Source organism: Calypte anna, chromosome 2, assembly GCF_003957555.1.
Source record: "Calypte anna isolate BGI_N300 chromosome 2, bCalAnn1_v1.p, whole genome shotgun sequence".
Lineage (NCBI taxonomy): Eukaryota > Metazoa > Chordata > Aves > Apodiformes > Trochilidae > Calypte > Calypte anna.
Genome location: NC_044245.1, coordinates 144,719,181 through 144,747,144, shown reverse-complemented (window position 1 = coordinate 144,747,144; position 27,964 = coordinate 144,719,181). Strand labels below are relative to the sequence as shown.

Genomic DNA, 27,964 nt, shown 5'->3' with positions numbered 1-27,964 from the left:
CATACTTTCTTTGAAGACATTTATAAGGATTTTACTCAGGTTTAAAGATAAGAAAATCAGAGTTCAGGCTGAATTTGTCAATAGTTCATGGCACTGGAGCTTTGGCCAACTATGTGAATGTAATTCCCACATACAGTCTCAATATGACAGGTCCCAGAAGTACCTACACCAAAAAGATTGCAATAGTTTGAAAACATCCTGATCTCAGAAAGTCAGAGTAGCTGAGGACAGTTATATCTTCCATACTTATTTAGATGTCTACCAGATGTGCAACTTTGTATCTTGTTGGTCAAACTCAGACAACATTTTGGCAACAGTCATTGGTGGGCAGAAGCTGCTTCCTAATTCAAGGTGAATTAGGGAGTTACTGAATTGAAATAATTTCTCAAGACAGAGGACATTTTTCTTTCTTCTTCTCTCATTCCTGATATTACCAGATAACAGTTTATTTCTAATTTTATTTTTCACCTTTCATTGGTTGATCAGTTGTTTTTTTAAAGTTGTTATGGCTTTTTTAGGGAAATGTGATGATAAGGGCAGGAAGCAGTGCCTCAGACATCTTAGTATCCCTATGTCCATGCTATCTTATATAGGCAGTGCAGGACATCCTGTGACTTGCAAGAAAAACTTCTTGATTTCTTCAGTGTTTTCTGGCATCTTCCCAATCTTTTCACCTCATCCTCAGATCTGATCTTCCTTACCAGCTTGCTCATCTCCATTTTCTCCAGTCTGTGTCACTGTGTTTAATTGTTTGCCTCCCTCACTTTCCAACATCTTTGTTTTTTCAGCTATCAAAAAAACCAGAGAGTTCTATTCAGTGACAGCACAGTTCATCACAATCATTTATTAGAAGCAGTGATTATTCAAGAACAGGAGAAATACATAGGTTAAACTTTTCAGTCCATGATTGTGACTTAATAAGTAACACCTGATCAAGAGAGATCAGCTATTGACCTCTCTTAGTATATGCTTTGAAAATATTATTGTTCATCTGTTACAAAAAGGCATATGCCAAGTAATGGCAAATATTAACTCTGATTACTAAGAGAATTTCTTGGGAGCATTGTAAGCCTTTTGTAAATTTATATTTTTTATATGATATCCAACTAAAATAACACTTTTGAGATGTTTTCCAAAAGGGTCTCTTTTTCCTTTAGTAAGAATATCTAGTGTCCTTGGATTTGATTAGGAATTTCTAAAGTTACTTTGCAAAATAATCCAAAGGGAATACTTTCATTATAAGTTCACTAATGAAAAATGAAGTACATTAAGTAAAGACAAAAAGTGGGTTGTGTACCAGCTTCAGCCATGGACTTTTTCCATGACAGTATCCATGTATATGCAACGTATCTCCAAGCCTTTCCTCTCTGTAAATTATTCTGTGCCATGTCTAACTCAGCTGGGAAATATCTGAGAGAAGAAACAATTTACCTTTGATCTTGTCGCAGGACAATCTCAGAAAAATGTTTCTTTAGCAATGGTAGCCCAATTTGCTTAATCCCTCGAAAAATTACTGTGAGTAGAGCCTCTTGGGTGGCCTATAATAGAGATGTTAACATATTAAGAGTTATTAGGGTACTTCACATCTCTATGACCTACAATTCTCGTTTGTCACATCTTCCACAGATGTTGCTGTGTTGGTTATATTCAGCACAACAGAAACAACATCCTTTAATTTATTTTTTTTAATGAAATCTTGTATTTAAGATGACATTATTAAATTGTGTTAGGAGCTAGCATCTTCCATATGATAAAATATTTTAGTCTGCTTATCACATGAAGGTATAAATTATTTGCTGGTTTACATTAAATCACAGTTCATCAGTGCTTGTTTGGTATCATGGAAGAGGATCATACCATGGTGCCTGAGTTTGATTGTTTGCCCCCTTTTTGTTGTCTGTAACATCAGTGCAACAGCAAATGGGACATACAAGACCAGTCAAGCATAGTGGTATAGGGATTGCTTAAGGAAATGTATGCTTGAACATGCTCTGAATTTTAGGTTACTCTTGAGTTTCCCCTCTCCCTCAGCACAACTGGTTCACTATAAAATTAGTTTAAAATCAACTCCTTCAGGAAGACATTGTGTGTGTATCTAAAGAATATATCCTTGAGCCCATCAGAATTTCTTGTGTCTTCAGCATAACCCATGTTTTGACACCAGTCACTGCAAACAAAGAACAAATAATCAAGCTAAATCTTTTAGACCTCTGAATAATTATACTTCAGATATATAGCAGTCTAAGAAATAGGTACCCAAATGTCTCTTCATGTGAAGTAGAACTAACACTAAGGTCAAAATTCCAACTTTTCTAATGTCAATAGGAATTTTGCCATTAGCTTCAGTAGAATGAGTATTTAAAGTTTGAGCTTTAGATTAAGGTTTTGTCAGCTGTTTGTACTTCTGAAGTGGTGTGCTCTGCTTTCTCTTTTCTTCAGGTCCATTAGGATGATCTGTGACAAAGGTGCTGAGTCCTCAGTAAAGTATGTTTAAGGAAAAGGATATTGTTGATCTGATCATTTACAATGATCCAAGATTCTGAAAACAGGATGCCTTGTAGTCAAGCTTAACAGTTTTGTGGTGTATACTTTGTGGATGTGACCCAATCTTACTCAGATTTATAGAAGATCTCATAATTTGAAATGCATGTATATACATTCAATGGAATACATTTTATGCTAATTCCAGCTGCAGTAACTCATGTTAATATGCAATATACCTGTTGTTAAATCTTGATATAGAATGGAAACTGTTTACTAACATTTCTTTAGAAAATCATCAGAATGTGCTATGCTGCTTATTCACACTGATGCTTTGATGTGTTCCTTTTACTTTTTATTATAACATTTAACACCTTTACTGCTAGTCTTACAAAATATTATCTTAGAAAGATATTATCTACATCTTTCCACAAACAGGCATAGTAAAGATGACACAGGTACAGTCTGATAGATTTAAAGGAGATATGTGTAGAGGACAGTGCAAACTTTTTAAACTAGAAATCTAATTATTATTGAATGGTAAAAACAAAGGAAATAATATACATGGCAGTAAAAATAGGTGGTTATTTTTTTCTAACAGAAAATACAATAGGACACAGTATCTTTATAATTTCAGATTTGGGAGGGAAAGAGTGGAGAGAAGATGGTTTTTAATGAACTACCAGTTGAAGTGTGTAAAAAGAACAGAAATACTTGGGAGATCTATTTGTGTTTCATCTGCATTTTTCTTGAAGACTTCAATGAACCTGGGATAGCTCATCATCAGCAACACAATCTTGGTGCAAAACCTACCTCACTCATCTTTTCATCAGCCTGTAAGAGCTGCTGGGGATAAGCCAAACACCTGGATATTGGTAAAATGACAAATTTACTCACTGGTTTCCAGAATTGATTGTGACTTCCAAGTTGGTTCTGGTGCAGACCTGGTAAGCAATGAGAACAAAAGCATGATGATTCCCAAAAAATAATTTATTGTCTGGTTGTTCTTGCCAAAAGTAAAGCAGAAAAAATTTTGAACTTTCCTTAAAAAATAGAATGCTAAAACTCTCATGATGATAAATGAGATCACTTCTGTACTGTCAGCCTTCTTTTCTTTTTCCTTCTTTCTCTTTTGGATCATACCCTGGAAGTGCATGAAACTCCTTCAAATGTTAAATAGTCATTTATGTTTTAAGCTGCTATATACCCAGCCTGGAGCAAAAGTAGATTACTTTTAGATTACTCCTAGATTACAGTAACAGCTAAATAATCAACTAACAGTGGAGTGCAACTCACAGCATATTGCTTCACTTTTGTGCAGTGATAATAAAATCAACAAATTTATTCTCAGAGTAAATTACAATTTAGTGTTATGGCATATGGCCCATAGTGTTTTGGGAAAGTTAATAAACTTAGTCAAAATTCCTCTTTCAGCAGCAGTACCATTTGTCACATGATAGAAAATTTATGAGGTCTTTGCAGTTACTGAATAAGTAGTCTAACTACTTTTAACAGCAGACATCATTTTTACCAGCTCCTACACCCCCCGAATCCCTCCTCTCCATTCCAAAAATTTCTTTGTTAAAAAAGTGTAAAAATTTGGATTTCTAACATATGCAACTGAATCAGGCATTTATACCATTTCTTATAATGTGCCAAGTTTCAGTTTTTTTAATATTCTCTTTTGAAGGTATGTAATTACAGTGCCTAACTTAACACTTGCACTAATTTATACCATAAATACAGATGACATGTCACAAAGCAATCTTTGCATAATGTTTCTTTGAGAAAATCTTAAACTGTTGAATTACATATTCCCACTTGCTTACATAGGTCATGTAAAAATTAATGTGCTTTAGCTGGTAGAGTGGAAAGCTACTGTTTATTATTTTAAATGTAATCCTGGTTAGGGACAGCCTCTAGAAAATAAATGGAAGAGGAATTCTAGTAAGGTTTTCTAATTAGTAGCTTAAAAAAACCATAAGAATGAGCACAGTGTACCTACATATATGGGGACAAATTTTGTATATGTGTACATATATATATGCACATAGTTCATGTTCATGGAATGCCTCTGTCTCCTCGTAACTACATCACAAGCTCACTAATGAATGAATTAAATTTATTTGTCACAGAAAAAGCACTCACACTTTTAAATATACAAGTTATGTGTGGTTTCTTGTACATGGTGACTCCCTGCTTTTGGCCTGTTACAGCTGCAGCACTCCACTGTCACCCTCAGAGACCAGAGACTGTGGCTTCTCTGTGTTAACATCTGCCTGACTGCTCTGATTCACAGTAGGGAAGCTGGATATTTGCTCCTTGTGCACAATAAGACTCCTATCCACCTGTACATGAATTCTTGCAGAAACAGGACATTTAATGACACCTCTCTACCTTCTTTAGGGCACTGTAAATACAAGTGCAGTGTGCTACAAGTGCTTTTCTTTTTATCCTGTAAAAGAGATCAATCTTTAATCAAGCAATTAATCACAGAGGAGCCTCCACTCAAACTCTGTTCAGGAAGTGTCCTATATCTATCCTTTACCCACACCTTATCAAGTTGCTGTTGAAGTACACTGAAAGGACTCCACTAATCCTGTGTTTGACCCGTGTGTTTTGTTTTTTGTTAAGAAACTGCAAATAAAAAGGGGAATGAATTATTTCAGGGAAAGGGACAGCCTCTCTGAAGAAGAGGTCATCCCAGGCTGGTAGATTGAGCAACGTTCAGGCCCCAAACCTCATACTGCACAGTCTGTTTTCTTTACTCACAGTACTTAAAGGGAATTATGTGTCTGTGTAGGAAAGTGGATCCCTAGACACATTTCAGTGTCAGTGAAATTCAAGTGACATTTGAAGGAACAGGACTGAGAATTAAAAATAAATAATGATCTATGCCCTTAGAACATCACACTCACTGACATATTCTTCATTTTTTATGTGTGTTTTGGGCTCCTGTCTTTTCACCAGAATATTCTTTCTCCTATTTGGAAATCGGGTGTACAAAGTGCTTAGACAGGGTACATTTGACTCAATGTGTGCATCTACACTGTAGTAGTCTGCAAGTCTTTCTTGAATTCCTTTTTACTCAAAGGAGAGGTTGGTCAGTAAAGACAATGCTGTTTCTGGCATAACTCATCCTATCTTAAAGTAAATACTAATATTTGGTCAGAAGAATTACACCCATGACTTGCTGAGTTCAAGGACTAGTATTGCCCAGATACAGACGTGGATGTTCAAAAATATCCCTTCTGACCTGCAGCTGCCACTCCAGAAGATCTTGTATCAGTTGTGCCTACACTCACATTTCAGGCACCCCAGGAAAACCCCAAGTGACATTTGCCAGCCCTGTCACAGGTATTCCAAGCACTCCAGGGCACTGAACATGTCTCTTTTGGTAACTGGATCAATCTCTGAAATGCAATTAATTTCACCTGGCTTTAAACATGTACAAGCAAGCATCCTGATCCCACTGTTTGTCTAGATTCCCATAAAAATCAACAGAGAGTTCTTTGCCTGACACAATTTGGTAGTGGCCAGGAATGAATGCATCAGGAAGTGAACAGCAGAAGAAAGCAATTATAAAGGTTGTGTTATTTCACAAATACAGTTTCAAATCTAGCTAAATGATATTATTAGATTGCCATGAAATTATGTTAATATATATTAGATATATTTATTATGATTAGAGTTATAAAATTAGAGTGTTTACTTCAGTTTAACACATGAGAAGACTGTGATTGAATTAATTCAGACTGTGATTTCAAATTCATGCAACATTGTCAAGGCACTGAAGACAAGTCAAAAGACAAGCATTTTTGTTTTATTTTAATACTGCATTATTTAACTCACACTTTACATCAAACGAAACAGTTTTCCCTTCATCTTTCCCGTAAGTACAGAGGATGTTTTAATGTGGAAAGTACAGGAACCAAAGACATAAAAACCCTTTTACTTGGGCCACCTGAAATGTGCTGTATTAATACAACAGGGAAGACAATGAATTTATTCCAGTCCTGAAACATACAAAAGTAATATGAAGAAGGATGGTGAGCTGGAAGTCTTGCAACCAAAAACAAAGGCAGTTTGCACAGGGAAGTACTTGGAAAAGATAATTTCCTAGGAGAAGGGAGGCAACTAATTTAGGGCATACAAATATTAAGTGACCCCATCTCCGAAGTACAAGCTTATGATAAATCAGGATGAACTGACTAGTAGTATTTGAGATACTAGTTTCCATCTTCATTGACAATAAACTTGCAATAGATGTTTGATTTTTACGTGGTCGAAGCTTTAGGGACAACTTCTTCCATAAATCATAATAGATTGGTTTATATGGTGCAGTCAAAAGAAATGTAAACATAACAAAAGTAGATTGCATTCTGCTAAACCAAAATCAGGTTAAATGTAACTACTTATACTTCTACTGGACTTTGGCAGCAGTATAAGCTCATATTTCAGCTTCTTTGCCCGAGTTCCTTATTTGTAGAATGGAGATAAAACTTCTTCCTTTTGTTAAGCCAGCAATTTTATACAAACAAGCAATAGTAATAAGTGAGATCCTAGGCTGCTCCAGTTGATAAACATTAATTTATTGTCAGATTAAACAAAAAAAAAACCATAACAAGTCAATATGTATTGCACAGGGGATGAGCAAATTGCTCAAGACCTCTTGGCCAAGCTTCCAGTTACAAAACAAGGGAAATTCCTGTAATTTGCTTGATGCTTCTCTAATCATCATTTCCCACCTTGCCTGTGTTCAGTCCCATGCTGCGTTTTCACCTCCCAAATTGCAATATTACTAACACCTAATTGACTGCATTCAAATGTCCTTGTCATAGAAGAATCCAAGTGAAAATAATTTCTGTTATCTTTTAAGATTTTCCTTGAAAAATTCTCCATGATGTCTGCTTTCTGTGTCACAGTATCGTTCATGCCTTTGTTTTACACTGTCCCACAACTTCATTTACAATATTCCACACATGATAATCAAGAAATTGGCTGAATTTACATGGTTTTCTATTTATATGTGAGGAATGAGAAGGAACAGGAGTAGAAAAAAAGACAAAAAGACAATGTGGTGTGTGACACAAACAAAACAGAGTTTACTTACACAGAATTATTCCTTGTTCTCATTCAGACCCAAATAAATTAGTGTTTTAAACACTTCTCTAATGACATTATATGCAGCACTGATTAGTCTTTAATATTTATACTTTCTCAATACAGTGAGGCCAAATCTATATAAATTTTAGAATTATGAGTTGTCATAATTTAGTAATTCCAGATCACTGATATTTGGCTGTATTGGTATGGTTTTATTCTTATACTTTAGTATATCCCTTTATTTGCTTGAAGGGTCAGTCCATAGATTTGGAATGTGAATTTTCTCCCTGTTGAATAAACCAAATACTTTTAACCTTATATATGTCTACTTCTATCAGAAATGAGTGATTTAATGAAGATTGAGGCTTGATCACAGATTCTGTATAAATAAATATAAAATAAATAGAAATTGCCAAAAAAATCTATAAAAGAGTTAATGGCCAAAGGTATAGATAGATAAATAATTTTATCTTTTTGCAATACACACACAACTTTAATTAGGGAGTTAAATACTTAATGGTTCAGGATTAGTCATTTTCCAATGTCTATTGCCTCCCTTTGTGAAGTTCTTTGGGGACTATGCAATGTCTCTTGGACTAAATTAGTAATGTTGAGATTTAGCAATTTTTTGGTAATTAGAGATCAGTTTGTAAGCTTCTTGGGGCAGGGATCATGCACTGTGGCCTTCTCTGGGAAAATGCACAGGAAATACTTTACTACAGGCATAAATAAAAAATACAAAGAGTCATAAATAATAAATGTCAGTAAATTCCAATGTCTGGGGGCAGATATTTATTTTATCTTATCTAAAACCACATAGCTTCTGCCAGCTCTAGCAGGGTGACATCAGTCTGCACATCAGAAAGAACCTTGTGTCAAAAGGAAGAAGTTTAACCCATTTCACTAGGTGAATCTGCTCTGCTTGTCACCTCCATTGTGTATATGATAGTTCAAGCGGAGTGAATTAATTAGGCTTCTTGGTAAAGATATCCAAGACATGTATAGATATATGTCAATCTACATTGCTTTGTTCGAACAGCCACACTTTACTCTTTGATTCTACAATTATAGAAATGTAACCTTGGGTACCCAAATTGGGTCGTACCCATATATAAAAAACATCTCCAAACCACTGCTACATGATTAGGAGCTCACTGGAGAACTTTCTGTACATCCCCAAAGATCTCCAAGCACCAAGGGTTCTGAATCTGAAGATGTTAAAGGCTGGACTACTCAGATGTTGCAGTAATGATGCCCAAAACTGCAGTAGTTACTAACCCTCTAAAACCCTGTCAAACACACCAATGCCCTTGTCTTTTTTTGCAGGGTCACAAACTGGAAGAGGGTGCAAACACTTGAAAGGGTTTAAGGACTCACACTATAGTTTACTTGACAGTAGAAAACTATTATTGATCTAGGATATGACAAGAAGAAAGTCTTACAACCTATTTGAGCAAACAAAGAAAGTGCTCTGTATTCTTGAAAGACCAAGTAAAACCATTTTTTAAATTAAAGGAAACCTCATATGGACTGACACATGTATTTCAGGCTTACAACCCCGGAAATTAGAATCAGCCATATTATTAAACCCAGGAACTGGAGATCATAACACAATTTCTGATACTCAGCCTGTCTTTGGATGGTTTGAGGGACACTTCTGTAATAAATGTAACATTCTTATCATTTTGGACACTGCTTCCAAATTTCTTACATTTGAGATTTAGGTGAAGTGGCCTCCATACATTTCCCAAGACACTTTAAAGATTACTAATGCCAAAATGTTTCTAGCAAGCTCTTCAACTACTATAAATCAAAACTGTTTCACTGAGTGAATTGTTTTAGTGCCACTATTCTAATTTACATTATGCAAAGAGTTGTTCTTAGGGTAGTGGTAGAAGTATCTATTTGACATCATCTTATGTCTTGATGACCAAGTAAAATTGGTCAGCCTGGTTCTAGACACCCATATGGAAGTAACTGAACTTAGTGCTAATGCTTTTTATGGGGCTTTGATAATCACTGATCTATCTGTTAGATAACATTTGCACCATGAGTCTCTGTTTGTGGGTCCTACTTTGTGCAAAACAATTCAGGAAGGTTGTGGGGCTGTGAGGAAAGATTGATGGAGAGGATGGGAGAAGGGAGAATGGAGGGGAGAAAGGAAGGAAGAAGGGAGGAGAATTCTCCAGATTTCCTGACCTGTCTTAGAGATACAAACACAAGAAATAGAACAAAAACCATAATGTATATTTAAATACCTTACCGATCTTTTCACTCAAATATTCTCAGCTACTTAAAAATAAAAACCCACATTCTTCTAGAGTTCTTTGTTTGAAAATAATACAAATACAGAGGTATTTGTTTAATTAAAAAAAAAAAAAAGAAGAAGAAAAAAAAGGAAAAGAAGAAGCTTTGGGCTGAAAAAACAACATATTTCAATAGAAAAACAGAAATTTAAAGCTTACGGTATATTGGTATCAATTATTTCCTGACTAAATCATAAATAATAAATATTTCAACCCATATCAACAAACCCATGATGGGTAGAAAGAAGATAATTTTTTTCTTCCTTTGGGCTGACATGTCAGACTCTACAATAAAAGACCCTTGCATCATATGCATTTTTTTCACTAGTGGAAATGTATGTGGGTATCTATTTCACTAGTGAAAAAATTTGTAGACTTGATTGTGTTGATGCAAACCCACAAAAATATCAAAATGTAGCACTGAGGTTTTAGAGGTCTGACCCTGTCTTTCATTGAACCCTGGCCTGCCTGGTAACATCAGCCAGGAAGCAACTTGTGAGAATTCACCACACTAGGAGCAGTCATGATTCCTGGTACACTCCTTTTTAAGGGCTGCCTTTAGGTCCTTCCCTGTCTCAGTATTTTGGGAAATATTCTCCCTGCTCTCTCATCAGTACACTGAGGAAGGTTTTTATTCAAAGGAGGCAGCAGAAGGACATTTATGGCCCTGTAAAAGAGTTCTCACCCAGAGGATTATGCTGCAATCCACCAATCTTACACAGTATCATACCATAGAGGGGTAATACCTTTATTCAAATGCTTGCTATTAGATTTTGTTTAGTGTAGATACTTAATTACATTGTTAGCCATAATAATAAGACTTTACTGAAACTGAGGATTGTGTAAAATTTAGTGCTTATACGGTGGGGATACAAGAAAAAGGGGGAAAGATACATTGGTTGGAAACCTGAATTTAAATGAAAATGTAGAAAAAATTCTTAGAAGCCATGCCAAAAGGATTTTAGCCTACTCTTAGAAAGCTGGAAAAAGAAACAGGAAACAGGCCAAATAGTTAAGATGTCTCTTCTATCTACGTTACAGAGGACACATATCCCAACTTCAGGGTCAATCTTTTTTCTGACTGGAAATTAGTCTACTTAATTTTAATTGCAGGCTCTTGCTTTTGTCTCTTGTGACCATTAATTTAATAGGCTAGTTAGACATTTGCTTTAATCAGCTCTAAATTTCCTCTTATTCTCTATCCTCATTGGTTCACCATGCCCTCTAAAATAACAGCTGCAGATACTATTGACCTGAATCCAACATTTACACTACTTAGCACGTTATTCCTCACAATCCCAAGTGGTCGCTTTGTGCATTACTGCTGATCTCATAAAGTCCTAAATTCATGGTGTTGTAACCTTCAATGTCTGCTCTACATGGAAATTGATGCGGAAGATAATTTTTAGGTTTGTTTTGCTCATTTTTCAAGTGGCATTTTTACTTGCAAAGCAACTTTGATACAGTGTGTTGATTCACTTACGAGCACAATCAGGACTTAGCAAAAGCTTGTCGACCATACTTAAAAAAGCATTACATATATGCCACAGAACAAACAGATGTACTGCAAAACATCCAGTGAGCAGATAAATAACAGAAATCTTGATCAGAGAATAGTCATATGACAAAGAGGGCTTCTCACACTTTACCACCTAAGCCATTTGCTTTTGCAAATGTAGAACAACACTCAGTTAGGGGAAAGTTTCACATAACTTCAGAACCTAGACAAGCTACCACTTAACTACTGTGCTAAATCATCTTCTCCTACAGTACATCAAAAGCTACATAAGACAACGATAATAATAAATATGACTATTAAATTAAAATGAGAAGAGGTAAAGAAGGAGCAGTGAATCCTAAGTAGTACAATGAGGTTAAACAAGCTCCAACCCAGCTGAATGTCAGGGTACCCAGATGAAAAGGCATGTGATGAAGTCATTGATTGCAGTTTATCAGCCAAGCCACAAATATCATACAGGTGGAAAGCTAAATACATCCCACACCAAAGTAGCCTATTACATTACAGAGGAGGCAAATATCGAAGCTGCCAAACAAATATATTACACATCAAAGCCAGCAGTCAGCAGGAGACATCATTACACACCCTTAGAAGGAGTGGTGGGACTGGACTACAGAACATCAAAAATAGAAGGATCAACAGATAATGAAATACAGTCATAGGTACCACAAGCTCTCTGGGAAAACACAACTTTCAGGATGCAAGAATTTTTATTAAATATATTTTCATAACTGAATTTGCCAGTGCTGTTGCCCCTTCTATAGTCTTCTGTAATATGTGGTAATTCACTATAAGTACCACACAATGGAATTTTTTTCCTGGATTTTCTAAAGATTCTTGCTGATAACAAAACCATGTTTTATTTAAACTATGTTTTAAACAAGTTTATTTGATGTTATTTGTATAGCCTCCCCCTACTAAACTATTTTCATATTCATATTATAATTTATATATCTGTCGAGTTTCCAAGTAAAAAATCAGATCTATTGAAAATGTTAATTCAAGTTTTTTTAAAAATGTTATGATATTGTTTTTCAACCCCTTTCCTAGGAAAATGAATCCTCTATGACCAGCCTGTGCATTATCTGTCATTCCCTTGTTTTCCCTCCAAATAACTTTAAAACTTAATTTTCTATTTCAGCACTCTGTGAGAGAGGCAGAAGATCTCAAAGTTAATAAAGACAAAGAAATTTCATTAAAACGGGAGGTGAATAAAGGAGAGTGATGTAAAATACTGATCCCACTGTGGAAGTGCCCAGACTTTTTTGGTGAATAACAAAATTATTACACCTCAGACAATCTGTATCAGGAAAAGGTACAGGAAATACAACAGCTAGAATAGACACTTTATCAGCACAGAATAATACAGTCATGAAACAGAGCCAAAAGACAGCAGCCACTAGAAATCTACGTCCATAATTCTCCAGAAAAAAAGAAATTATTTGGTAAAGAGATTAATATGTAAATTACTAATATAGAGCATGGTGGTGCTTGTGATGTTATTAGATGGAGAAAAATATAGAAGAGAAATGAAGTAGGCAGAATCATGAGTACTTAGTAAGAATCAGAAAGGAGGATTAGGAATATCTTCCAGACAACTTGCTGTTAAGGAATGGTGGGGAGAAACTTGATATCTAAAAATGTTGTAGCCAGACAAAGAATATGTCCTTCAAAAATGGGGAAATTTTGATTGCATTGAAGAAGCTTTCTTACAGACAAGACAGAGAAATGTTTATAACGTTGAATTACTATTTGCTTTTTTTTATTATTTTTAAAATGCTTCTTTGAGTATTCGGAAAATAAGTGAAACTTCAATCTGAGCACCATGGGCAGGTATTAGGTTTGGAATTGGATTTGAACATCCAGATTGCCTTTATCACCTCTATTTTTAAGTCCAAGTTTCTCAGCTGGTCAAGACTGTAACAAAAGCCAGTAAAGAACAAACCACCAACTACAAATACAAGAAGCAAACCAAGCAGTTTAGAAAACAATTATAATTATTTGATAAGTGTCTTAATTTGGAAATAAGTGCCTTTAGGAGGGATCTTAAACAACTACCTGAACAACTTCACCTGTCACTTCCAGACTGTAGCTCAGAAAATCAGTTTGGGAATTTACCACTGAAAACAGTGAAAACCAAAACAAGATCTGAACAAGAGAAGTGCAGATCATGAAAAGAAAAAACTCCTTAATTCACAGATTCAGAAGCAGTTGCCTAAATTCTAACTAGGCCTCTTTTAGCACACAGACATCTTTTACTGGATATAGCCCAAGGCTTAGCGCACCCTCATACACTAATCTGTACTAGCTTAACATTTATTAGGACTAGGACAAGTCAATACAATATGTTTGGGGAAGGAAGGGATCCATCTTGGTTCATGAAATGCCAAGATGAAAGAAAATGTTAATTTATCTTTCATGCCTTTACATGTCTGCGTATTGATCCTTGTGAGCAAATGAGAAATAAATTTGTACTTTTTCCTCCTATGAATGACATTATGGCAAAACAGAAACCAGTAGATACTTTGCAACCAGTTTCAATGGCATTAATGTCTCACAGAAAGTTGTAACATTCCTAGACTCTCTTACTAAGCTTTCTGTTATATAGTTCATAGATTCTCACACATATCTATCTATCTATCAGAAAATTAGCCCTTAAAGCAGTGTCTCCCTGTGTCTATGAAGTGCTTCTCTGTTTTGCCTTTCTGGTTTAGGACAGAGCAAACAGAAATCTGGGCCTTCTCTATTCTTTCCCTGTTTATGGTATCAAAGAAATTGTGCAAGAAAGTTGCATCACAGCCACACACAGAGGAGATGATTGTTTCTTCCTGTGACAGGAAAATAGGATTGCACAGTTAATAAGTTCTACCAATTACTTGTCAGATATACATCCAGCTTTGCAAGTGAATATCTCCATCTCTTTCCAACTCTTCAGAGAAAATCTGTATTCTCTAAGCAATCAGCCACTTTCTGGTAGTGTTCAACAGCTGGCTAATTTAAAGTCAATGATAAAGCTACAAGATTTAGTAAAAATCCACATTGTGGAGAATTCTGTTACCTGAAGACCTGAAGCAGTGAATCCTTCTCTCTTTCCTTCATTCTTAACCCTACCAAAAAGCTGCCAGTCTCACAAACAAGACGCAAGTGTTTGGGGACATCAACTCTAGCAACTGAAGTCTTAGTTTCCCTTCTTAAAGCTGAAGATGTCCTAGTCCCATAAAAAGCTTCATGCTCCCCAGAAAACTCTCTGTACTACTGACAATTCTACCGGGGGCTTGAAGAAACCCATGCAGGTATTCCCAGTTGCAAACCTCTGCATTTCCTATTGTTGAACTTTATAAAGCTCCCATCAGCCCATTTATCCAGCCTGTAAATGTCTCTCTGATAGCAGTACAACTGCCCAGTGTGTGTTCTACTCCTGCTAGCTTTGTCTTGTCTGCAGATTCACTGCAAGTGCATTCTACCCCATCATCTAAGTCATTAATGAAGATGTTAAACAGTATTAACTCTGTTCCTGGAGGTTTTTAGAGTCTGAATGTGGTACTCAGTGCCATGGTCTGGTAACCACAGGGGTAGTGGATTAAGGGTTGGACTTGAAGATCTCAGAGGTCCTTTCCAGCCTGATTCTGTGATTCTGTATGGTCAACAGTGGCATCTCAATGCCACCAATGAGCTGATTCATGACTAGTAGTGTGTCTTGCTATATACCATGGACTTCAGTATGTCCAGTTTATTTCCACGTTCCCTGACTTGATCTTCCTCCATCAAGGGTGACTTTTCCTTAGTCCAGATTTTCCTTTTGTTCTCAGTGGCCTGGGACTCCTGAACATCCATCTTACCAGTAAAGGATGTGACAGAGAAATTACTGAGTTCCTTGTCCTTTTCTGTGTCCTTTGTCATCAAGTATCTTGCCCTGTTAACAGGTCCATATTTTCCCTATACTTCTTTTTGCTCCTATATACCTGTAGAAATCTTGTCATCCTCTACATCTCTCACAAGACTTAACCTGAGCTTTGTCTTTCCTAAACCTACCTCTGCATGACTGGCCATTGCCTTTTACATTTCTCCTGGATGACCTGCTTTATTTCCACCTCTTGTATGGTTACTTTTTTTATGTTAGAGATTTGTCAGTACCTCACTCATCTGCAAAGAACTCCTACTGCCTTTACTTACCTTCCTGTAAATCTCAAGATATTATTCTTGAGCTTGGAGAAAGGGATCCTTAAAATTCAATCAACCCTCTTTCAGCCATGATTGCTTCCCATGGGATTTTTCCAAGAAGATCCCTGTAGACCTCTGGTGTAGCAGAAAAACAGAAGGCTACAGAATTGTCTAGTAGTTGCTTCCCCAGAGAGTACTGAAAAATACTGCAGTTAGATCTTAATGAATTTAGATATTGCATGTTTCCTTACTTATCTGTTTTGTTGGTGGTTTGTTTTCTCCATTTAATACAAATATTATTTCTAAAACTAATTAATCTTCGAGATAGGGAAAAACTAGGTCACCAAGCATCAGAAATCTTATTTTAGTTTTCTCATGTTTCTGTGAGGATGCTCTAACAAGTGTGTTCATAATTATTTCTTCAATTAAAACCCAGTTCTTTTTGACAGTCAAGTTCTGGCAGAAGGGTTTGATTATTATTATTATTATTTTTAAATTACTCATTTTAAGTATAGTAATTGTCTTTCTGAAAAGGAAACAACAACAGTAGTAATAAGAAAATAGGTATCCAAATACCTGGAGGTAATGATGCTTGGGTACATGTTTAACATGAGACAGATATAACTGTTAATGAATTGTGACAATAATTCCCCTTCCTAGATCATGATGTTGCAGCAGATAACTTACCATAGGGTAAATAGCTAAAATGTTAAAACACTAGCCCAGTGCATTATCCAGAGACATCCCAAGGCCAATGACCTGAAAAAAAACCCCGCAGTGACTGGAAGAGCAATGACAGTATCATATCAATGAACATTTTATTTCCTAGCATAAAGGAGATATTTGTTTAAAGAACAAAGTGTAATGCTGAACCTGAAGGGAAATTAAGCAAGATCGATGTCTCTATAGTAATTCATCCCTTCAATTACAAAAAGTGTTCTACATGTGAAAGAAGCATAAAAAGAAGAAAAAAAAATTACCACTGATTTTCTAGTCGTTTAAAATAGAATACTGCTGTTTTCTAACCACATGATTTATGAAAATGGATTGTTTTTAAACAGTAAGAGTGAAATACCATCATTAACTGTGTCCCTGATTTAGCAAAGCTTTTGAGTATGTCCTTCACTTTAAGTGTGTACTTATGTCCCATTGACTGTGTAGGGACTGAGTTAAATACTGGTAATTTAATTTAGATTAAGGCAATTTGTCTATTGCTGACCTGTAAGAATGCTGTGATATGAGGTTTAGAGTCGGTCAAGTGAGCACAGTTTTAAAGAAGGGGACACATTTTGCCAGATAATCACGGATTTCTTCCACATGTATAACCTCAGGTAAACAGTACTATATGATTTTGAAGTTTGATTTCAATGATTTTGAAGTAAAGAAGCTATTCTGCAGGCATAATTTATAGATGGTATGTAAGGAAATGGTATGAAAAAAACCTTCTGTTTTGTTTCCATATTTCATTAATTCATCTCTCCCTTAACAGACCTTGGCAATAAGATAAAAGAGATCTTTGGGCCTAAGGAGTCTGTGTCACTTACTCCTCTTTCCTTACTTATTTACTTAGTTGTTTCAATACCCCTAACCCTTAAAAACAAACAAACAAACAAAAAAAACCAAACAAAAACCTCCCGCAAAAGCCAAAAAACCCCAAACCACACACCTGAACTCCACTACCAACAAAACAGACAGAAATAGAAAAACAGTTGACCATCTGTGCATTTGTACAGGGCAAAACACAGAGCCTTTGTACTCATTTTGGGACTTCAGGTATGTTCAATGAAAGGAACAAGAACATCAGAAAGGTAACTGGATACAATAAAAACATCTATTTCTTCTTCCTATTATCACTGAAGGTTCCAGTGGTTATGTTATGTTCCAGTGGTAAGATACTGTGATGTCAACAGATGAAAGAGGGATAACAAAGGAAAAGGTTCTAGAGAGTCACCTGACTGAAAAACCATGTTAATATTGTGCAGGATGTCCAATTACTTCATACCAGCTTATGCTTTCTAAGATGTCATTATAAAGAAGTAATGAAATATGAAAACTACACTAAAAGTGCACTTGAACAAGAATGCATACTGAGGGAGATTAGTGCAGAAAGAGATGAGTCCTTAAATAGGAGGCATGGGATGAAACTGAACTTGTTTCTTCTAGTTCCTGAAGAACTAGATAGGGGTTATGGTAAGAAATGTATGAATAGAGCATATGTGGTGAAGAAAAACAGCAATTCACAGGCTGAGGAAGCCTCCAGATCAAGTGGCTATAGAGAGGGGCATGCTATTGTATCTCAGATTGGCACACAGATGACAAAGCCTCACTCATTTGTTGTTGAGCCCAAGCTCCCTAGCAGAGCTTCAAAAGGACTTCTGTGCAGCTGAACACAGGACAAGGAAGAGATAACAAAAATCACAATCCTTTTAGAAGTCAGTAGACCACAGAGCCAGAGCCACCAGGATTAGTGTCTGAATCATAGCCAAGCAATTACAATAAGTTTAACATAAAATTATTATAATCTTCCAATTGCTTTTGTTTCTGTTGTTAGAGATTAAAAACAAACGTACAAACAAAAAAGGTGACTAAATATTGGATTGAATAAATGCCTAAACTGAGGGGGTTTTGCCCTCAACTAAAGTATCTTCCATTCAAGCATGCAAGCCACTCCTTTTCAAATGCAAAACTGTTATTTGCAAGTTTTCAAAATTGGATACAGAAAAGAAATAGAGAACTACACTCCTCATTCCTCATGAATGTTTTCTTTGCATACCTGGTGTGACTTTTTTTTCTTTCTATTGATTTCAATGATTCAAACAAGATATTAGAAAGGAAGGGTCTTTCTCAGACGTAACAGGAAAAAATCAAACTACAGAAGAAGGGGAAAAAAAAAAGACAAACAGAAATAAAATAGCCTGAGACCTATGCAACCTGGAATTCTAGTAGAGCATGCTACCGACTTTCTTGTATGATTATGTTAATAGAAATCTTATTAACACAACCTGATGACTTGGTTTGTGGCTTTTTTAGAAGCATCCTAGTTTCTATAATCTAGATATTTTATCCACAGAGCTGCTGTTAATAAGCTATAGGTTGTGACTCTTATTCTGCGTTCCCCAAAAATCTTACTGTGTCCTGAACTTCCCAAGCCCAGTTTCACTTGGATGAAGTGCTTCTGTATGCTTCTGAAACATCATTTCTTTGCAGAAAGCTCTCCTGAGAAAAACATTATCCTTTAGGAGATAAGAACACACAGTACAACTCTCTTGACTAAGTAGTCTCATACTGACCGTACTGGAGATTTTGTTAGTGATAGAAATTTTGAATGGTTACACTCAGATGCTATCACCATGGACAGGAATATGAAGTTCCAAAATAGGTTCTAAAGTTACCAATTAGTAACACAGAAAAGGGAAAACTAACAGGTAGGCAAAGATGTATTGACTTCTCTAGAAGATGAAATAGATTTAAGGGTTAGAGATCACATTAACAATATAAAACAAACCACTACCACCCATCTTCTGAAGCATTAATCCTTTCCCATTTCCATTTTGTTTAAGGGAAAGTTATTTCTTGTTAATTCCTATGTCCTGGGTGCAATCCTACTTGCTCCAGATTGTGAAGATTGGGTACCTCATGTGGGTATACTCTATGCCTTGGAAAACTTACAAGACATCAAAATAGCAACTCCTATTGCATCGGTGTGATGCTGTCATTCAGGTTATGATACTCAGGTAGAATTTAAGAGAATTCAAGCTGGGCTTTTTATTTACCCCATTATTTCAGATGTGGCTAATCTGGTGAGTGTGGGGTTGCTATTTGTATATCTGAATTTCACTGGAGTACAAAAATAATGCCTATTGAAAATTTACACTAATTCTTTGATTACGAAGTAGATCTTCAATTTCATGCAAATGTCTGAAGTTATGGATTTCAAAATGGACATTTTCTAAGGAAACCAGGAGTCAAATTCAGCCCTTATGCACTACTTTAGTTATTATTATAAAGACATCACCATAGCTTGTCTTCAAATTTCCTTGCAAAAATTCATTTTCAAATCAAGTCTAAAGTATAAAAAGGGGAGTTGCACATTTGTACTGGAGTTTGAACACATTATTTCTCCCAAAATCTGAGTTTCTATCTTGTGTTCCTTTCAGAGGCCTGACATAGTCCCAGTAGGCAGTAAGATCTCAGCATCCATAGGAGGTTATTTTAACTGCACAGTACAGACTGTGACATGTAATGACTCTAACTCCCATTTTTAAGACAAAGATTGATGGGAAAAGAAAAGGAATGTCACAATAGGAGCCCATTCTATTGACAGCAACAGCAACAAGAGAAATAGCTGAGAGAATGCATCAGTTTTCACCCTGGATTTTTAAAACTATAATCTTTGTCACTTTGTGTGTGAGAAGTGTTTCAAATGGCTGTACTACTTATAAAAGGCTGAGCTGGAACCAATTACCAGCCTCAGCTCTGAGTACTCCTGAAAGTTGAATAGAAAATGCTGAATGGAAAACTGTTGGGAGCAAAAGATGACCATAGAGAGACCACATAAGGAAAACATCTCTGCTGAGCCTTAGCACCAGTTCTACTCTGTTGTTTTCTTTAGTATCTCACCTGATTGCTGTTGTCATTTAACCATGGTAGGCAGCTCAACCCCAGTGTTTGGGTCAGAAATATGAAACACAGCACAATATGAGGTACTGTGAAGAAAACTAACACCATAGCAGCCCAAGCAAGTACAATTACTTACATTCTCTGCCTTATTTATTGTCCAGTTATCAATATCTCACAACTCTTCACCTATAAAAGCTTGCCTTTTATGTTTTCTCAGGCAGTCCCAGTCCATCCTCCATGCTGTTCTCATTCTCTTCCAAGGTAAAGCAGTCCCATCCTACTTACTACATCCGAAGTTCATTAAACAAAGACCTTGGTGTTTCAGTTGTTCTCATAGCAATGTTAAAACAGAAGAACTTGAGTGTGTGAGAACAAACACAAGGCCTGGGCATCTCCACAGACACTCTTCTGACATCCTCTTTACAAGGCCATATTTTCATTCACATAGTAAAGAAAATCAGTCTTTTTCTGTCAGGAGCAAGAACTTCTGGAATTCTTCAGACAAAGCAAAGCAAAACTTGTATTACTTAGGTGACAGTCACAGGACAGTCTTTTCATTCTTTCCAAATATTCTTGAGAATCCAGAACCAACAAACATAAGATGTGATTAAAAGTGATTTTTTTCCAGAAATCAATTTTTAAGACAACCTACCAATTTCTTCCACATTTTTTCAGTAGGTCCATAAAAATTTTCCATAAAAAGTGCATATCTTGGTTTTCTTACCATTCATGTGACTAATACAAGTATTCAATATATTGCCCTGGAACTTGCAGAGTACTGATATAAAACCTCTCAGTTCTGCCCAGTACCTCAAGAATGATTAACTGGCTTTGTAGATACATTGTTGTCTTTGTTGTGGCTTTTTCTGTTTACTACAAAATAATATAGTACTTTCACTAGTCTTCTAGTAGTCAAAACAAATCCAGTAAGAGTTAATCCATTTTGTATAAGTATAGTGTGAATATATCAAATCAGGTATTTTTCTCATATTGAATATCATTTTTGAATGTTAGAGGTTTAAGCAAATTCCTCATAACCCCTAAGTTACTTCTCAAGTACACAAGCACACACAGACACAAAATAGATCACTTTCTAGAAATCAGGAATTCCTAGCTGAATCCAGTCCAAGTTGCATTCTCTCTAATTCCAAGAACTGTCTGCAATTAACCTCTTCCCTGCTGCAAAGATCAGTTTTTAAAGGCTGAATGTGATCAGCATAACACCCACAGTTGTCCTTCAGTCCTAGAGTAACTTTATTGCTTCTTAAAACAGTTGAAAAAACTGTGAAAACTTGACCTGTCTGCATTATAAATCCCACTTCACTTCTGTGAACAATATTGAATATTGTTGTTGTTTTTCTACTTTTTTTTTTGGTTTTTTTTTCAACTACCTTTTCTACTGTGAACATGAATTACTACAGTACATTAAATTAATTGTGTCCAATTTTACTATTGCAACACTTATGTTGTATCTGCCCACTGGTACAAAACACCAGAGAGAGATGGAGCTGCAAAGGATCTCCTCAGCTTATAACTGATCCTGAGACAAGTAGTTCTTTTATAATACCTCATGCAAGACTTAATCTAGCAACATTTTGTGCACAGTCAAAAAATCTGCTGGATGAGTTGAGTCAAGGCAACATTACCTCTTGACTAATCCAATAGCTTGTTTCAGATGAAAAAAAAAAATTCAATGTTCCTGCAAGGTCTGCTCTTAGAAACAATCACTGGTGACAAATGCTAGACCACAAAACTAACTAGGCCAATCTAGAGGGAAAGTTACTTCCTAATTAAATACCATCTGTTTCTTTTCTCAGCCACAAAGCATGTACCAAAACAGGACCAGCTTCTATGAACATCCCCCAGATTTATCACGTAGTTGGGATCTGAGTGGTAGCCACGTTGTGTCCACAGCTAATTTATAAAGCACTAAGGTAGGAAAGCAGATTTCTGCAGCTGTTTGACTCTAGAACTTTATTTCTATGGCTTGCCACCAAATTACTTGTTTTTTATAGCTTTGGAAGGATCTTCCTTTGGTCCTTATCACTGTGGGAAATGATAGCTGTTCCTGTATCATAGTTAACATATCTCTGCTGACTGGAAGGGACTATGTTTGTAATGGATATCTGCAGCTCATCTTTAAAGCCTGAGTCTGACAACATGCATCAGGGATCTGCTGGAAATAAGGAAAGGGGAAAATACAAATGATGGATATACCATCGAGCATGTCATCCAGTTTTTTCTTCCAGAATAGATGAAGCTAGAGGCACAGGCATCTGGACAGCTGCTTCAGCCCTCAATTTTCCTGTAATCTGTGGTATGTCCCTATCTCTTTATTTCAGTGGGAACTCCCCAGAGACCAAAAAGCTTCTGAGACTTGACTGGAGATAGGATTTGGAGTTTAATGAGCAGAAATTCAGCAAAGCATGAGTAACTAATGATGTAGATTGGAAACCCCATATTGTTTGTGCAGTGCCAGGTGTCACTGTGATTCCAAATGTAAATTAATATCATCTCAGGGTAAATGATCTGGTGTATGAAAAAAAATAAAACAACTGACTTCATTAGGAGAGGGTTGATCTCATGGGAATGCATTTTATACACAATGTGGGATTATTTATTTTTTAGCTTGGCATGTTGGAAGAGGAGTAAGTTCTGCCAATTTGCAATGAAAATAACCAAAGAGACCAGATTTACTGAAGCCTATAGAAGAGATCAATTGAGAAATACTGGAAAAATTACAATGGTTAGGAGGCTGCCACATCTGGACCTTTAAATCCACACCATCCTTTTAAAACGAACAAACAAAGACCAAAAAAAAAAAAAAAAAAAAGAAAAGAAAAGAAAAAAGAAAGAAGAAAAAAAATCATTTTACTTTGGTTAGATATTTAGTGTCCCTGAGGAGTAAAATAAATTCAGGATCAAGGTCCTACCTCTTTGTTTGGCTGTTCCCTACTTCAGAGGCTATTAGCTGGGACTCGACAACCCTGCTCTGCTTCTTCTTCACGGATACATTCCATTCTGTGTTCTTCTCCTCTGATCACTGTAGACCTCAGTAATGTGCTCTGCAGATATTTCTCTGAAATATTTGGATAAAAGATATCATGGATAAAAGCACAAGATTCATTTAAATTTTTGACTAATCACTTTTTTTTTTTTTCCTGACTGAAAGGCAAATGGATTAATGAGAAATCTGTATTCCGTCATTCCATGTGTCTATTCTCATGTACATTCATACAACCCATCCTCAGTTTAGTCAACACCCCTTTTACTTTCATTGTAAACTTCCAAGAACAGTCTCAACTGAGAACTGCTCAGCACAGATCTTTCTTTTTAAGTGTGTGAAGTTACTCTGGCTGAAATCCTGACCCTACAGATGGTCTGTCCCCACATCTCCACTGTAATGCTGGTGTGGTCCATTCCTGTGCACTTTGTACCAGATGCTTCTCCATAAAAATGCAGAATTTATTTTTTTGTGTAGAAAATTATTTATTCTCAGTTATTCTGTAAAGAGGAAGAATCCACATCATCCCAACCTTTCAAATGTCCTTGGATGTCTGTGGGTGAAAACACAGGCTATTATCAGCCTTTTATCTATCCTATTAACTTAGCCTGACTGGGAAAATACCTATAACAACAACACTTAGAAACTTCCCAGTTTTCTTTTTTTCTCTAATTTCTTTGACTGTTGTGACAGGTAGCAGAGGTGTATTATAGAGTGTATGCGTTACTGTGATAAACTAATGTGTAAGGTTTTAGTCGAGGCACATCAGCTGAGACCGGGATGTATAATTGCTTTGCAAATCCCATTACAAAGGGGCAAGATGAAGCAAGTCCTCTGACTAATACACTTGCAAAAATCATGAAGTCTGATTGAAGCTCATTACAAAATAATGCTGCTCACAGAGTAGGAAAATAGTAAAGCAACTCCATCATTCTCTGGTACTCCTGGTATGTGAATCAGAGTAAGAAGGAACTGCTGTCCAGAAGGAGGTAAGAAGACTTCAGCTGATCACAGTCCACATTTTCAACCTCCCTCAAGACTTATTACTGATAACTCCTATAGGTTATTGCAACAGCTGCTACATCGATTCAGTCTAGGTCATCATCATTCCACAGGAAGCCATGGAAAATACTTGAAATTGCATTCTTAGAGATACAGTAAGCACTGTTGTTATTTTATTTTTCAAATGTAGGTCAGCCTCTGGCTACTCTTACTTTGATTAAGCTACATTATCTCTTTTTTGTCTCTTTAGATTTTCTGTTAAAACATCTGACAGGAAAGATACTTTCTTATTTTTGCCATGTCTTGAGGTAAATATATTAGAAGCTTATTAATTCTTTAATGTGCTAAGAGCTGAATCATCTGATTTGAGTGCTTTATTTTTCTTGGTAATGTCTTGTTAGAGTTCTTGCTGATGTCAAACTTAATCAGGGCCTGTAGTTTTATGCTGCAAAGTGTGATTATCATTGAATTTTCATACTGAAAATTTTAGGTACGTCATTTCATTTTCAGTTTTAAATGCTGGGAGACATCATTTTAATCATTGCAGCCTAATTCAGAAAAGCACATTTATAACAGCTTGCAGTCCAGCAGGAGCAACTAAAGAAAAGATGCATTTCATAAATCAAAATTTCAGTCTTGGGCTTCCCCAGAAAACTATCACTGGTCCTTTCTCATCCCAGTCTGTTAAATGGTCTGAACTGTGAGTAAAACTCTTGGTTACAAGACATTTACAAGTCCTTCCATCAGGATATGGGTTTCAAAGCTCAGTGTATCCCCTATATTACCTTTAAGTCTTGAACTAAACTGGCATCTCCTTAAAACAGGATTTTTACAAAATAGAGAGGTAGAAAATATGTTCTGATATGTGTTTCATAAGCAACTTAGATTATACAGGCAGAAACCCTCCTTGAAATAACTGCTTGTTTGGTGCAGAAAAGCAGGAAGACAAAAAAAATAGAAACATGCACTGTTCATCTGCATGTACTCCAATAGCTGCAAATGTAAAGAAAATGGAGATGAGTAGATTTGGGACCGTGTAAGTCTTCTCAGATTTAAGCCAACCATTTATCAGCAAAATTCTTCCAGGTTTACAGTTTCAATTCAGAAATACCTCATAAAACAGCAAACAAATTAAAAGCAGATTCACCCTGGATAAGAAGGAATCTTTGCAGTTGTGGTGGAATATGCTGCAAGTTTTAAATGAAGGCAAAGGTGAATGTGTAACTTGTGCATGGTTATGCATGGTTTCCTCCCTGTGTGGTTTCAGCCAAGGCTTCCTTTGGGGATTTAGAATTAACTTGAATTGTCCTTGGAAGATGAGGGTTTATGCAGTTCAGAGCTGACTGTGCAGGCTAGCATCATCTCCCAAGAACAAGCTATGGGTCAATAAACCCACTGTTATGTGCACAAAAACTCTCTGCCTCCATCCAGTACAGGTTTTAAATTTTTATTGTAGAATGGATGTGGGACGTAACAGTTGATATATTATCTGTGCATGTGTCACTTGAAGACTGTATTTGACAAAAAACAATTAAATTTAACTTCACTGTATCTTAGTATGTACATACATATATTTACATGCATATACATGTATATACACATACATCAGTTATTAAAGTAGACAAAGCAAATCAACAGCATTTAATACCTCACCTGCATGCAGTAATAAAACTTTCTGTAGTAAATTCTTTAGTTAAACATCAAAGACAACTCAGCCTTCTAAACTTTATTCACTTTCCCTTCCATCCCACAAAAAAGACAGAATGAATAAATGAATAATAAAATATATAGTGTGTGTGCATGTGGAGCTATGCATGGATTTCTATGCATACACAATATTCTTTTGATTGAAAAAGGAATGATTTCAGAGACAGCTTTTTGTGCTTCATTTGTGTGGAAAAAAAGTCAACTGTTTGTATTTATTAAAGCAAGCAGAATAATAAATCTCTCACACTAGCAGTGCACATTAGTTGCTATTACTTAGCTATTCTTTTTATCACTCCACCTGTCTAGGTGCTTACTGAATTGAGGGAAATAAGTCACCCTTGCCATGAGGAGCTTCTGTTTCAAACAGGAAATTCCCAAACACAGACCAGGAGATGGAAATAGGAGGGGACAGCATATAACATAATAAAGTCATGGTACAAAGGATCAAGTTGCTGGTTTTTTGTTTTGTTTTTAATTGGTTTTATGGAGTGTTCGTGAAGTCCAGAATGAATTAGATAATGCCTGTCTTTGTGCTGGAGATCTTATTTTTAAGCATGTTTTGGAAGAACTGTATTTAAAAAAGGGCTTGTTGGATTTGGAGGAGCAGAGAAATTGCATGTCAGACTGAATCAAGAAAGTGATTATCAGCATAATTGGGCCCTTCCCTAGGGATAGGAAACATGGTCAGGAGATGGCTGGTCTGATAGCCTGGGAAGGAAAATAGACAAGAGTCATTGGCTCATTTTTACTGTAAATGAAGCTTGACAGGGGATCTAAGACCTCTCAATATATCAGTGTGAATCACTAGGCCATAACCAGCCTGCTATTAGCTGGTAGCAAAGCTTCCCACTAAGTGTTCTGATGCTGTTTTTTTCCAAGTTGAGTAAGAATGTGTTGAGACTGGAAGCCAAGCCATAACTTCATTGCTGGAAGCAGTCCTTTCCCTAAATCATAGTTGGATGAATCCCAATGTCCTGGTTTATTTAAAAGAGAAATCACAGTTTTAATTGTTTATATGAAGCCTTCATAGGAACAGGGTCTTCTTTCTGAATTAGGAGTATAGCTGAGATAAAAATGCTGTTTTTTGGTTGGCTGCACTTCAGGAAAAATCTGATTAGATGCTGAAGTGTAGTGCAGTTCCTGGGAAGGTGGTTTGTGTATGTGGAGGTTTGACTGTATCCAAAACTGCTTGGCTCCTCTTATTGCTAAGCTGAATATTTTACATCAGCCCACAAATTCATCTTGATAACAAAACATCATTAATCCTGTGTGCCCCAGGTCTCTCACTGCAATACATCTAATAGATATACATACAATAATTCTATAGGCAAAGTGCATAGCAGAGTTCTAGATATTGTGCTGTTACTGTTTCTGAGCGTATGTCCTGCTTCCAGAAAGCATATCTTAGTCAATGAAAATGGGAGAAATGAGGAATAAAAAAGATTAATTATATGTAAGTTGTTAGTATGTTCCTTATCCTTATTTTAATCAGCACTGTAGCACTTCCAGGAAACACAGCCAAGTTTAATTTATTAATTTCTTAATAGCCTCCAAAATCCACTGAATGTAATTAACACCCTTGTTACTTCAAAATGATGGTTTTTAGAGATTAATGAGTTTGATTTTCTTGAGAGTGAACAAATCCAGCTTCAGGAGTTGAAGCATTCAGATAGAACTGCAAGTATTGATAGGTGGGGTTTTTTTTTTCTGCTTTGGAAGGAAAAGTAAAATCTAAAAAAGCCTGGGAAGAAGGAGGTTTGATAAAAGAGCAGATGAGTGTGATATAAGAATGGAAAACACTTTGTGCAGTGAGTAAATGAGAAGAAATTTCTCCTGAATAGAGTTTATAGATCACATTGTTCTGACAGACAAATAAATATATATTTCCAAAACCCACTGAAGTGACACAAGAGCCTAAGGCCTGTTTCTAATAATGACACGGATGGTCAGGAATGTATTTAAAAGGTTTTAGGTCCTTTGTTCCATAAAATCACTGAATATTTAGAAGTACCAAGATGCAGAATTAAATCTTTGTTAATTTTCTACAACTTTCTTTGT

At 36.1% G+C, this 27,964-nt stretch overlaps 1 long non-coding RNA gene across 1 annotated transcript; it reads right to left on the bottom strand.

Annotated features, from left to right (window-relative positions):
* LOC115597910 lies at positions 1 to 23,268 on the bottom strand. The gene is made up of 3 exons (XR_003987247.1): positions 23,127 to 23,268; positions 3,379 to 3,425; positions 1 to 657 (listed from the first exon to the last, which is right to left on the bottom strand). It is a non-coding gene; the product is annotated as an uncharacterized LOC115597910 (long non-coding RNA).
* Positions 23,269 to 27,964: the final 4,696 nt, after the last annotated feature.